This window comes from Hemitrygon akajei, chromosome 14 (assembly GCF_048418815.1).
Source record: "Hemitrygon akajei chromosome 14, sHemAka1.3, whole genome shotgun sequence".
NCBI lineage: Eukaryota > Metazoa > Chordata > Chondrichthyes > Myliobatiformes > Dasyatidae > Hemitrygon > Hemitrygon akajei.
Window position 1 is genome coordinate 54312253 of NC_133137.1, and position 15226 is coordinate 54327478.

Sequence of the window (15226 nt, forward strand, 5' to 3'; positions counted from 1 at the left end):
GATGCTGGAAGTCACTGATCATCACGGATACTGGAAGTCACTCATCACGGATGCTGGAAGTCACTGATCATGGATGCTGGAAGTCACTGATCATGGACGCTGGAAGTCACTGATCATTACCGACGCTGGAAGTCACTGATCATCACGGATACTGGAAGTAACTGATCATCATGGATGCTGGAAGTCACTGATCATCGTGGATGCTGGAAGTCACTGATCATCGTGGATGCTGGAAGTCACTGATCATTCTGGATGCTGGAAGTCACTGATCATCATGGATGCTGGAAGTCACTGATCATTCTGGATGCTGGAAGTCACTGATCATCACGGATGCCGGAAGTCACTGATCATCATGGATGCTGGAAGACACTGATCAGCATGAATGCTGGAAGTCACTGATCATCACGGATGCTGGAAGTCACTGATCATCACAGATACTGGAAGTCACTCATCACGGATGCTGGAAGTCACTGATCACGGATGCTGGAAGTCACTGATCATTACCGACGCTGGAAGTCACTGATCATCACGGATGCTGGAAGTAACTGATCATCATGGATGCTGTAAGTCACTGATCATCGTGGTTGCTGGAAGTCACTGATCATCGTGGATGCTGGAAGTCACTGATCATTCTGGATGCTGGAAGTCACTGATCATCATGGATGCTGGAAGTCACTGATCATTCTGTATGCTGGAAGTCACTGATCATCACGGATGCTGGAAGTCACTGATCATCATGGATGCTGGAAGTCACTGATCATCGTGGATGCTGGAAGTCACTGATCATCGTGGATGCTGGAAGTCACTGATCATTCTGGATGCTGGAAGTCACTGATCATCATGGATGCTGGAAGTCACTGATCATTCTGGATGCTGGAAGTCACTGATCATCACGGATGCTGGAAGTCACTTATCATCATGGATGCTGGAAGTCACTGATCATTCTGGATGCTGGAGTCACAGATCACGGATGCTGGAAGTCACTGATCATCACGGATGCTGGAGGTCACTGATCACGCATGCTGCAAGTCACTGATCATCGTGGATGCTGGAAGTCACTGATCATCACGGATGCTGGAATTCACTGATCATCATGGATGCTGGAAGTCACTGATCATCACGGATGCTGGCAGTCACTGATCATCATGGATGCTGGAAGTCACTGATCATCATGGATGCTGGAAGTCACTGATCATCATGGATGCTGGAAGTCACTGATCACTGATGATGGAAGTCACTGATCATCGTGGATGCTGGAAGTCACTGATCATCACGGATGCTGGAAGTCACTGATAATCACAGATGCTGGATGTCACTGATCATCGTGGATGCTGGAAGTCACTGATCATCATGGATGCTGGAAGTCACTGATCACGGATGTTGGAAGTCACTGATCATCATGAATGCTGGAAGTCACTGATCACTGATGTTGGAATTCACTGATCATCACGGATGTTGGAAGACACTGATCATCGTGGATGCTGGAAGTCACTGATCATCACGGATGCTGGAAGTCACTGATCACGGATGCTGGAAGTCACTGATCATCATGGATGCTGGACGTCACTGATCATCATAGATCCTGGAAGTCACTGATCATCGTGGATGCTGGAATTCACTGATCATCATGGATACTGGAAGTCACTGATCATCACGGATGCTGGAAGTCACTTAACATCGTGGATGCTGGAAGTCACTGATCATCACGGATGCTAGAAGTCACTGATCATTCAGGATGCTGGAAGTCACTGATCATCATGGATGCTGGAAGTCACTGATCATCATGGATGCTGGAAGTCACTGATCATTCTGGATGCTGGAGGTCACTGATCATGGATGCTGGACGTCACTGATCATCACGGATGCTGGAATTCATGACCACGGATGCTGGAAGTCACTGATCATCGTGGATGCTGGAAGTCACTGATCATCATGAATGCTGGAAGTCACTGATCATCACGGATGTTGGAAGTCACTGATCACGGATGCTGGAAGTCACTGATCATCACAAATGCTGGAAGGCACGGATCACGGATGCTGGAAGTCACGGATCACGGATGCTGGAAGTCACTGATCATCACAGATGCTGGAAGACTCTGGTCACGGATGCTGGAAGTCACTGATCATCACGGATACTGGAAGTCACTGATCATCACGGACGCTGGAAGTCACTGATCATCACGGATGCTGGAAGTCACTGATCATCATGGATGCTGGAAGTCATAGATCATCACGGATGCTGGAATTCACTGATTACGGATGCTGGAAGTCACTGATCACGGATGATGGAAGTTACTGATCATCACGGATGCTGGAAGTCAATGATCGTCACAGATGCTGGAAGTCACTGATCATCATGGATGCTCGAATTCACTGATCACGGATGCTGGAAGTCACTGATCAGCATGAATGCTGAAAGTCACTGATCATCACGGATGCTGGAAGTCACTGATCATCACGGATACTGGAAGTCACTGATCACGGATGATGAAAGTCACTGATCATCACGGATGCTCAAAGTCAATGATCGTCACAGATGCTGGAAGTCACTGATCATCATGGATGCTGGAATTCACTGATCACGGATGCTGGAAGTCACTGATCATCATGAATGCTGGAAGTCACTGATCATTCTGGATGCTGGAAGTCACTGATCATCACGGATGCTGGAAGTCACTGATCATAACGGATGCTGGAAGTAACTGATCATCATGGATGCTGGAAGTCACTGATCATCGTGGATGCTGGAAGTCACTGATCATCGTGGATGCTGGAAGTCACTGATCATTCTGGATGCTGGAAGTCACTGATCATCATGGATGCTGGAAGTCACTGATCATTCTGGATGCTGGAAGTCACTGATCATCACGGATGCTGGAAGTCACTGATCATCATGGATGCTGGAAGTCACTGATCATTCTGGATGCTGGAAGTCACTGATCATCACGGATGCTGGAAGTCACTGATCGTCACAGATGCTGGAAGTCACTGATCATCATGGATGCTGGAATTCACTGATCACGGATGCTGGAAGTCACTGATCAGCATGAATGCTGGAAGTCACTGATCATCACGGATGCTGGAAGTCACTGTTCATCACAGATACTGGAAGTCACTCATCACGGATGCGGGAAGTCACTGATCATGGATGCTGGAAGTCTCTGATCATCGTGGTTGCTGGAAGTCACTGATCATCGTGGATGCTGGAAGTCACTGATCATTCTGGATGCTGGAAGTCACTGATCATCATGGATGCTGGAAGTCACTGATCATTCTGTATGCTGGAAGTCACTGATCATCACGGATGCTGGAAGTCACTGATCATCATGGATGCTGGAAGTCACTGATCATCGTGGATGCTGGAAGTCACTGATCATCGTGGATGCTGGAAGTCACTGATCATTCTGGATGCTGGAAGTCACTGATCATCATGGATGCTGGAAGTCACTGATCATTCTGGATGCTGGAAGTCACTGATCATCACGGATGCTGGAAGTCACTTATCATCATGGATGCTGGAAGTCACTGATCATTCTGGATGCTGGAGTCACAGATCACGGATGCTGGAAGTCACTGATCATCACGGATGCTGGAGGTCACTGATCACGCATGCTGCAAGTCACTGATCATCGTGGATGCTGGAAGTCACTGATCATCACGGATGCTGGAATTCACTGATCATCATGGATGCTGGAAGTCACTGATCATCACGGATGCTGGCAGTCACTGATCATCATGGATGCTGGAAGTCACTGATCATCATGGATGCTGGAAGTCACTGATCATCATGGATGCTGGAAGTCACTGATCACTGATGATGGAAGTCACTGATCATCGTGGATGCTGGAAGTCACTGATCATCACGGATGCTGGAAGTCACTGATAATCACAGATGCTGGATGTCACTGATCATCGTGGATGCTGGAAGTCACTGATCATCATGGATGCTGGAAGTCACTGATCACGGATGTTGGAAGTCACTGATCATCATGAATGCTGGAAGTCACTGATCACTGATGTTGGAATTCACTGATCATCACGGATGTTGGAAGACACTGATCATCGTGGATGCTGGAAGTCACTGATCATCACGGATGCTGGAAGTCACTGATCATGGATGCTGGAAGTCACTGATCATCATGGATGCTGGACGTCACTGATCATCATAGATCCTGGAAGTCACTGATCATCGTGGATGCTGGAATTCACTGATCATCATGGATACTGGAAGTCACTGATCATCACGGATGCTGGAAGTCACTTAACATCGTGGATGCTGGAAGTCACTGATCATCACGGATGCTAGAAGTCACTGATCATTCAGGATGCTGGAAGTCACTGATCATCATGGATGCTGGAAGTCACTGATCATCATGGATGCTGGAAGTCACTGATCATTCTGGATGCTGGAAGTCACTGATCATGGATGCTGGACGTCACTGATCATCACGGATGCTGGAATTCATGACCACGGATGCTGGAAGCAACTGATCATCGTGGATGCTGGAAGTCACTGATCATCATGAATGCTGGAAGTCACTGATCATCACGGATGTTGGAAGTCACTGATCACGGATGCTGGAAGTCACTGATCATCACAAATGCTGGAAGGCACGGATCACGGATGCTGGAAGTCACGGATCACGGATGCTGGAAGTCACTGATCATCACAGATGCTGGAAGACTCTGGTCACGGATGCTGGAAGTCACTGATCATCACGGATACTGGAAGTCACTGATCATCACGGACGCTGGAAGTCACTGATCATCACGGATGCTGGAAGTCACTGATCATCATGGATGCTGGAATTCACTGATTACGGATGCTGGAAGTCACTGATCACGGATGATGGAAGTTACTGATCATCACGGATGCTGGAAGTCAATGATCGTCACAGATGCTGGAAGTCACTGATCATCATGGATGCTCGAATTCACTGATCACGGATGCTGGAAGTCACTGATCAGCATGAATGCTGAAAGTCACTGATCATCACGGATGCTGGAAGTCACTGATCATCACGGATACTGGAAGTCACTGATCACGGATGATGAAAGTCACTGATCATCACGGATGCTCAAAGTCAATGATCGTCACAGATGCTGGAAGTCACTGATCATCATGGATGCTGGAATTCACTGATCACGGATGCTGGAAGTCACTGATCATCATGGATGCTGGAAGTCACTGATCATTCTGGATGCTGGAAGTCACTGATCATCACGGATGCTGGAAGTCACTGATCATCACGGATGCTGGAAGTAACTGATCATCATGGATGCTGGAAGTCACTGATCATCGTGGATGCTGGAAGTCACTGATCATCGTGGATGCTGGAAGTCACTGATCATTCTGGATGCTGGAAGTCACTGATCATCATGGATGCTGGAAGTCACTGATCATTCTGGATGCTGGAAGTCACTGATCATCACGGATGCTGGAAGTCACTGATCATCATGGATGCTGGAAGTCACTGATCATTCTGGATGCTGGAAGTCACTGATCATCACGGATGCTGGAAGTCACTGATCGTCACAGATGCTGGAAGTCACTGATCATCATGGATGCTGGAATTCACTGATCACGGATGCTGGAAGTCACTGATCAGCATGAATGCTGGAAGTCACTGATCATCACGGATGCTGGAAGTCACTGATCATCACAGATACTGGAAGTCACTCATCACGGATGCGGGAAGTCACTGATCATGGATGCTGGAAGTCACTGATCATCACAGATACTGGAAGTCACTCATCACGGATGCTGGAAGTAACTGATCATCATGGATGCTGGAAGTCACTGATCATCGTGGTTGCTGGAAGTCACTGATCATCGTGGATGCTGGAAGTCACTGATCATTCTGGATGCTGGAAGTCACTGATCATCATGGATGCTGGTAGTCACTGATCATTCTTTATGCTGGAAGTCACTGATCATCACGGATGCTGGAAGTCACTGATCATCATGGATGCTGGAAGTCACTGATCATCGTGGATGCTGGAAGTCACTGATCATCGTGGATGCTGGAAGTCACTGATCATTCTGGATGCTGGAAGTCACTGATCATCATGGATGCTGGAAGTCACTGATCATTCTGGATGCTGGAAGTCACTGATCATCACGGATGCTGGAAGTCACTTATCATCATGGATGCTGGAAGTCACTGATCATTCTGGATGCTGGAGTCACAGATCACGGATGCTGGAAGTCACTGATCATCACGGATGCTGGAGGTCACTGATCACGCATGCTGCAAGTCACTGATCATTCTGGATGCTGGAAGTCACTGATCATCATGGATGCTGGAAGTCACTGATCATTCTGGATGCTGGAAGTCACTGATCACGGATGCTGGAAGTCACTGATCGTCACGGATGCTGGAGGTCACTGATCACGCATGCTGGAAGTCACTGATCATTGTGTATGCTGGAAGTCACTGATCATCACGGATGCTGGAAGTCACTGAGCATCACGGAATCTGGAAGTCACTGATCATCACGGATGCTGAAATTCACTGATCATCATGGATGCAGGAAGTCACTGATCATCGTGGATGCTGGAAGTCACTGATCATTCTGGATGCTGGAAGTCACTGATCATCTTGGATGCTGGAAGTCACTGATCATCGTGGATGCTGGAATTCACTGATCATCATGGATACTGGAAGTCACTGATCATCACGGATGCTGGAAGTCACTTAACATCGTGGATGCTGGAAGTCACTGATCATCACGGATGCTAGAAGTCACTGATCATTCAGGATGCTGGAAGTCACTGATCATCATGGATGCTGGAAGTCACTGATCATTCTGGATGCTGGAAGTCACTGATCATGGATGCTGGACGTCACTGATCATCACGGATGCTGGAATTCATGACCACGGATGCTGGAAGTCACTGATCATCGTGGATGCTGGAAGTAACTGATCATCATGAATGCTGGAAGTCACTGATCATCACGGATGTTGGAAGTCACTGATCACGGATGCTGGAAGTCACTGATCATCACAAATGCTGGAAGGCACGGATCACGGATGCTGGAAGTCACGGATCACGGATGCTGGAAGTCACTGATCATCACAGATGCTGGAAGACTCTGGTCACGGATGCTGGAAGTCACTGATCATCACGGATACTGGAAGTCACTGATCATCACGGACGCTGGAAGTCACTCATCATCACGGATGCTGGAAGTCACTGATCATCATGGATGCTGGAAGTCATAGATCATCACGGATGCTGGAATTCACTGATTACGGATGCTGGAAGTCACTGATCACGGATGATGGAAGTTACTGATCATCACGGATGCTGGAAGTCAATGATCGTCACAGATGCTGGAAGTCACTGATCATCATGGATGCTCGAATTCACTGATCACGGATGCTGGAAGTCACTGATCAGCATGAATGCTGAAAGTCACTGATCATCACGGATGCTGGAAGTCACTGATCATCACGGATACTGGAAGTCACTGATCACGGATGATGAAAGTCACTGATCATCACGGATGCTCAAAGTCAATGATCGTCACAGATGCTGGAAGTCACTGATCATCATGGATGCTGGAATTCACTGATCACGGATGCTGGAAGTCACTGATCATCATGGATGCTGGAAGTCACTGATCATTCTGGATGCTGGAAGTCACTGATCATCACGGATGCTGGAAGTCACTGATCATCACGGATGCTGGAAGTAACTGATCATCATGGATGCTGGAAGTCACTGATCATCGTGGATGCTGGAAGTCACTGATCATCGTGGATGCTGGAAGTCACTGATCATTCTGGATGCTGGAAGTCACTGATCATCATGGATGCTGGAAGTCACTGATCATTCTGGATGCTGGAAGTCACTGATCATCACGGATGCTGGAAGTCACTGATCTTCATGGATGCTGGAAGTCACTGATCATTCTGGATGCTGGAAGTCACTGATCATCACGGATGCTGGAAGTCACTGATCGTCACAGATGCTGGAAGTCACTGATCATCATGGATGCTGGAATTCACTGATCACGGATGCTGGATGTCACTGATCAGCATGAATGCTGGAAGTCACTGATCATCACGGATGCTGGAAGTCACTGATCATCACAGATACTGGAAGTCACTCATCACGGATGCGGGATGTCACTGATCATGGATGCTGGAAGTCACTGATCATCACAGATACTGGAAGTCACTCATCACGGATGCTGGAAGTAACTGATCATCATGGATGCTGGAAGTCACTGATCATCGTGGTTGCTGGAAGTCACTGATCATCGTGGATGCTGGAAGTCACTGATCATTCTGGATGCTGGAAGTCACTGATCATCATGGATGCTGGAAGTCACTGATCATTCTGTATGCTGGAAGTCACTGATCATCACGGATGCTGGAAGTCACTGATCATCATGGATGCTGGAAGTCACTGATCATCGTGGATGCTGGAAGTCACTGATCATCGTGGATGCTGGAAGTCACTGATCATTCTGGATGCTGGAAGTCACTGATCATCATGGATGCTGGAAGTCACTGATCATTCTGGATGCTGGAAGTCACTGATCATCACGGATGCTGGAAGTCACTTATCATCATGGATGCTGGAAGTCACTGATCATTCTGGATGCTGGAAGTCACTGATCATCTTGGATGCTGGAAGTCACTGATCATCGTGGATGCTGGAATTCACTGATCATCATGGATACTGGAAGTCACTGATCATCACGGATGCTGGAAGTCACTTAACATCGTGGATGCTGGAAGTCACTGATCATCACGGATGCTAGAAGTCACTGATCATTCAGGATGCTGGAAGTCACTGATCATCATGGATGCTGGAAGTCACTGATCATTCTGGATGCTGGAAGTCACTGATCATGGATGCTGGACGTCACTGATCATCACGGATGCTGGAATTCATGACCACGGATGCTGGAAGTCACTGATCATCGTGCATGCTGGAAGTAACTGATCATCATGAATGCTGGAAGTCACTGATCATCACGGATGTTGGAAGTCACTGATCACGGATGCTGGAAGTCACTGATCATCACAAATGCTGGAAGGCACGGATCACGGATGCTGGAAGTCACGGATCACGGATGCTGGAAGTCACTGATCATCACAGATGCTGGAAGACTCTGGTCACGGATGCTGGAAGTCACTGATCATCACGGATACTGGAAGTCACTGATCATCACGGACGCTGGAAGTCACTCATCATCACGGATGCTGGAAGTCACTGATCATCATGGATGCTGGAAGTCATAGATCATCACGGATGCTGGAATTCACTGATTACGGATGCTGGAAGTCACTGATCACGGATGATGGAAGTTACTGATCATCACGGATGCTGGAAGTCAATGATCGTCACAGATGCTGGAAGTCACTGATCATCATGGATGCTCGAATTCACTGATCACGGATGCTGGAAGTCACTGATCAGCATGAATGCTGAAAGTCACTGATCATCACGGATGCTGGAAGTCACTGATCATCACGGATACTGGAAGTCACTGATCACGGATGATGAAAGTCACTGATCATCACGGATGCTCAAAGTCAATGATCGTCACAGATGCTGGAAGTCACTGATCATCATGGATGCTGGAATTCACTGATCACGGATGCTGGAAGTCACTGATCATCATGGATGCTGGAAGTCACTGATCATCATGGATGCTGGAAGTCACTGATCATTCTGGATGCTGGAAGTCACTGATCATCACGGATGCTGGAAGTCACTGATCATCACGGATGCTGGAAGTAACTGATCATCATGGATGCTGGAAGTCACTGATCATCGTGGATGCTGGAAGTCACTGATCATCGTGGATGCTGGAAGTCACTGATCATTCTGGATGCTGGAAGTCACTGATCATCATGGATGCTGGAAGTCACTGATCATTCTGGATGCTGGAAGTCACTGATCATCACGGATGCTGGAAGTCACTGATCATCATGGATGCTGGAAGTCACTGATCATTCTGGATGCTGGAAGTCACTGTTCATCACGGATGCTGGAAGTCACTGATCGTCACAGATGCTGGAAGTCACTGATCATCATGGATGCTGGAATTCACTGATCACGGATGCTGGAAGTCACTGATCAGCATGAATGCTGGAAGTCACTGATCATCACCGATGCTGGAAGTCACTGATCATCACAGATACTGGAAGTCACTCATCACGGATGCGGGAAGTCACTGATCATGGATGCTGGAAGTCACTGATCATCACAGATACTGGAAGTCACTCATCACGGATGCTGGAAGTAACTGATCATCATGGATGCTGGAAGTCACTGATCATCGTGGTTGCTGGAAGTCACTGATCATCGTGGATGCTGGAAGTCACTGATCATTCTGGATGCTGGAAGTCACTGATCATCGTGGATGCTGGAAGTCAATGATCGTCACAGATGCTGGAAGTCACTGATCATCATGGATGCTCGAATTCACTGATCACGGATGCTGGAAGTCACTGATCAGCATGAATGCTGAAAGTCACTGATCATCACGGATGCTGGAAGTCACTGATCATCACGGATACTGGAAGTCACTGATCACGGATGATGAAAGTCACTGATCATCACGGATGCTCAAAGTCAATGATCGTCACAGATGCTGGAAGTCACTGATCATCATGGATGCTGGAATTCACTGATCACGGATGCTGGAAGTCACTGATCATCATGGATGCTGGAAGTCACTGATCATCATGGATGCTGGAAGTCACTGATCATTCTGGATGCTGGAAGTCACTGATCATCACGGATGCTGGAAGTCACTGATCATCACGGATGCTGGAAGTAACTGATCATCATGGATGCTGGAAGTCACTGATCATCGTGGATGCTGGAAGTCACTGATCATCGTGGATGCTGGAAGTCACTGATCATTCTGGATGCTGGAAGTCACTGATCATCATGGATGCTGGAAGTCACTGATCATTCTGGATGCTGGAAGTCACTGATCATCTCGGATGCTGGAAGTCACTGATCATCATGGATGCTGGAAGTCACTGATCATTCTGGATGCTGGAAGTCACTGTTCATCACGGATGCTGGAAGTCACTGATCGTCACAGATGCTGGAAGTCACTGATCATCATGGATGCTGGAATTCACTGATCACGGATGCTGGAAGTCACTGATCAGCATGAATGCTGGAAGTCACTGATCATCACCGATGCTGGAAGTCACTGATCATCACAGATACTGGAAGTCACTCATCACGGATGCGGGAAGTCACTGATCATGGATGCTGGAAGTCACTGATCATCACAGATACTGGAAGTCACTCATCACGGATGCTGGAAGTAACTGATCATCATGGATGCTGGAAGTCACTGATCATCGTGGTTGCTGGAAGTCACTGATCATCGTGGATGCTGGAAGTCACTGATCATTCTGGATGCTGGAAGTCACTGATCATCATGGATGCTGGAAGTCACTGATCATTCTGTATGCTGGAAGTCACTGATCATCACGGATGCTGGAAGTCACTGATCATCATGGATGCTGGAAGTCACTGATCATCGTGGATGCTGGAAGTCACTGATCATCGTGGATGCTGGAAGTCACTGATCATTCTGGATGCTGGAAGTCACTGATCATCATGGATGCTGGAAGTCACTGATCATTCTGGATGCTGGAAGTCACTGATCATCACGGATGCTGGAAGTCACTTATCATCATGGATGCTGGAAGTCACTGATCATTCTGGATGCTGGAGTCACAGATCACGGATGCTGGAAGTCACTGATCATCACGGATGCTGGAGGTCACTGATCACGCATGCTGCAAGTCACTGATCATTCTGGATGCTGGAAGTCACTGATCATCATGGATGCTGGAAGTCACTGATCATTCTGGATGCTGGAAGTCACTGATTACGGATGCTGGAAGTCACTGATCGTCACGGATGCTGGAGGTCACTGATCACGCATGCTGGAAGTCACTGATCATTGTGGATGCTGGAAGTCACTGATCATCACGGAATCTGGAAGTCACTGATCATCACGGATGCTGAAATTCACTGATCATCATGGATGCAGGAAGTCACTGATCATCGTGGATGCTGGAAGTCACTGATCATTCTGGATGCTGGAAGTCACTGAGCATCACGGAATCTGGAAGTCACTGATCATCACGGATGCTGAAATTCACTGATCATCATGGATGCAGGAAGTCACTGATCATCGTGGATGCTGGAAGTCACTGATCATTCTGGATGCTGGAAGTCACTGATCATCTTGGATGCTGGAAGTCACTGATCATAAAGGATGCTGGAATTCACTGATTACGGATGCTGGAAGTCACTGATCACGGATGATGGAAGTCACTGATCATCACGGATGCTGGAAGTCAATGATCGTCACAGATGCTGGAAGTCACTGATCATCATGGATGCTCGAATTCACTGATCACGGATGCTGGAAGTCACTAATCAGCATGAATGATGGAAGTCACTGATCATCACGGATGCTGGAAGTCACTGATCATCACGGATACTGGAAGTCACTCATCACGGATGCTGGAAGTCATTGATCATGGATGCTGGAAGTCACTGATCATGGACGCTGGAAGTCACTGATCATTACCGACGCTGGAAGTCACTGATCATCACGGATACTGGAAGTAACTGATCATCATGGATGCTGGAAGTCACTAATCATCGTGGATGCTGGAAGTCACTGATCATCGTGGATGCTGGAAGTCACTGATCATTCTGGATGCTGGAAGTCACTGATCATCATGGATGCTGGAAGTCACTGATCATTCTGTATGCTGGAAGTCACTGATCATCACGGATGCTGGAAGTCACTGATCATCATGGATGCTGGAAGTCACTGATCATCGTGGATGCTGGAAGTCACTGATCATCGTGGATGCTGGAAGTCACTGATCATTCTGGATGCTGGAAGTCACTGATCATCATGGATGCTGGAAGTCACTGATCATTCTGGATGCTGGAAGTCACTGATCATCACGGATGCTGGAAGTCACTTATCATCATGGATGCTGGAAGTCACTGATCATTCTGGATGCTGGAAGTCACTGATCATCGTGGATGCTGGAAGTCACTGATCATCACGGATGCTGGAATTCACTGATCATCATGGATGCTGGAAGTCACTGATCATCACGGATGCTGGCAGTCACTGATCATCATGGATGCTGGAAGTCACTGATCATCATGGATGCTGGAAGTCACTGATCATCATGGATGCTGGAAGTCACTGATCACTGATGATGGAAGTCACTGATCATCGTGGATGCTGGAAGTCACTGATCATCACGGATGCTGGAAGTCACTGATAATCACAGATGCTGGATGTCACTGATCATCGTGGATGCTGGAAGTCACTGATCATCATGGATGCTGGAAGTCACTGATCACGGATGTTGGAAGTCACTGATCATCATGAATGCTGGAAGTCACTGATCACTGATGTTGGAATTCACTGATCATCACGGATGTTGGAAGACACTGATCATCGTGGATGCTGGAAGTCACTGATCATCACGGATGCTGGAAGTCACTGATCACGGATGCTGGAAGTCACTGATCATCATGGATGCTGGACGTCACTGATCATCATAGATCCTGGAAGTCACTGATCATCGTGGATGCTGGAATTCACTGATCATCATGGATACTGGAAGTCACTGATCATCACGGATGCTGGAAGTCACTTAACATCGTGGATGCTGGAGGTCCCTGATCACGCATGCTGCAAGTCACTGATCATCGTGGATGCTGGAAGTCACTGATTATCACGGATGCTGGAATTCACTGATCATCATGGATGCTGGAAGTCACTGATCATCACGGATGCTGGCAGTCACTGATCATCATGGATGCTGGAAGTCACTGATCATCATGGATGCTGGAAGTCACTGATCATCATGGATGCTGGAAGTCACTGATCACTGATGATGGAAGTCACTGATCATCGTGGATGCTGGAAGTCACTGATCATCACGGATGCTGGAAGTCACTGATAATCACAGATGCTGGATGTCACTGATCATCGTGGATGCTGGAAGTCACTGATCATCATGGATGCTGGAAGTCACTGATCACGGATGTTGGAAGTCACTGATCATCATGAATGCTGGAAGTCACTGATCACTGATGTTGGAATTCACTGATCATCACGGATGTTGGAAGACACTGATCATCGTGGATGCTGGAAGTCACTGATCATCACGGATGCTGGAAGTCACTGATCACGGATGCTGGAAGTCACTGATCATCATGGATGCTGGACGTCACTGATCATCATAGATCCTGGAAGTCACTGATCATCGTGGATGCTGGAATTCACTGATCATCATGGATACTGGAAGTCACTGATCATCACGGATGCTGGAAGTCACTTAACATCGTGGATGCTGGAAGTCACTGATCATCACGGATGCTAGAAGTCACTGATCATTCAGGATGCTGGAAGTCACTGATCATCATGGATGCTGGAAGTCACTGATCATCATGGATGCTGGAAGTCACTGATCATTCTGGATGCTGGAAGTCACTGATCATGGATGCTGGACGTCACTGATCATCACGGATGCTGGAATTCATGACCACGGATGCTGGAAGTCACTGATCATCGTGGATGCTGGAAGTCACTGATCATCATGAATGCTGGAAGTCACTGATCATCACGGATGTTGGAAGTCACTGATCACGGATGCTGGAAGTCACTGATCATCACAAATGCTGGAAGGCACGGATCACGGATGCTGGAAGTCACGGATCACGGATGCTGGAAGTCACTGATCATCACAGATGCTGGAAGACTCTGGTCACGGATGCTGGAAGTCACTGATCATCGTGGATGCTGGAAGTCATGATCATTCTGGATGCTGGAAGTCACTGATCATCACGGATGCTGGAAGTCACTTATCATCATGGATGCTGGAAGTCACTGATCATTCTGGATGCTGGAGTCACAGATCACGGATGCTGGAAGTCACTGATCATCACGGATGCTGGAGGTCACTGATCACGCATGCTGCAAGTCACTGATCATTCTGGATGCTGGAAGTCACTGATCATCATGGATGCTGGAAGTCACTGATCATTCTGGATGCTGGAAGTCACTGATCACGGATGCTGGAAGTCACTGATCGTCACGGATGCTGGAGGTCACTGATCACGCATGCTGGAAGTCACTGATCATTGTGGATGCTGGAAGTCACTGATCATCACGGATGCTGGAAG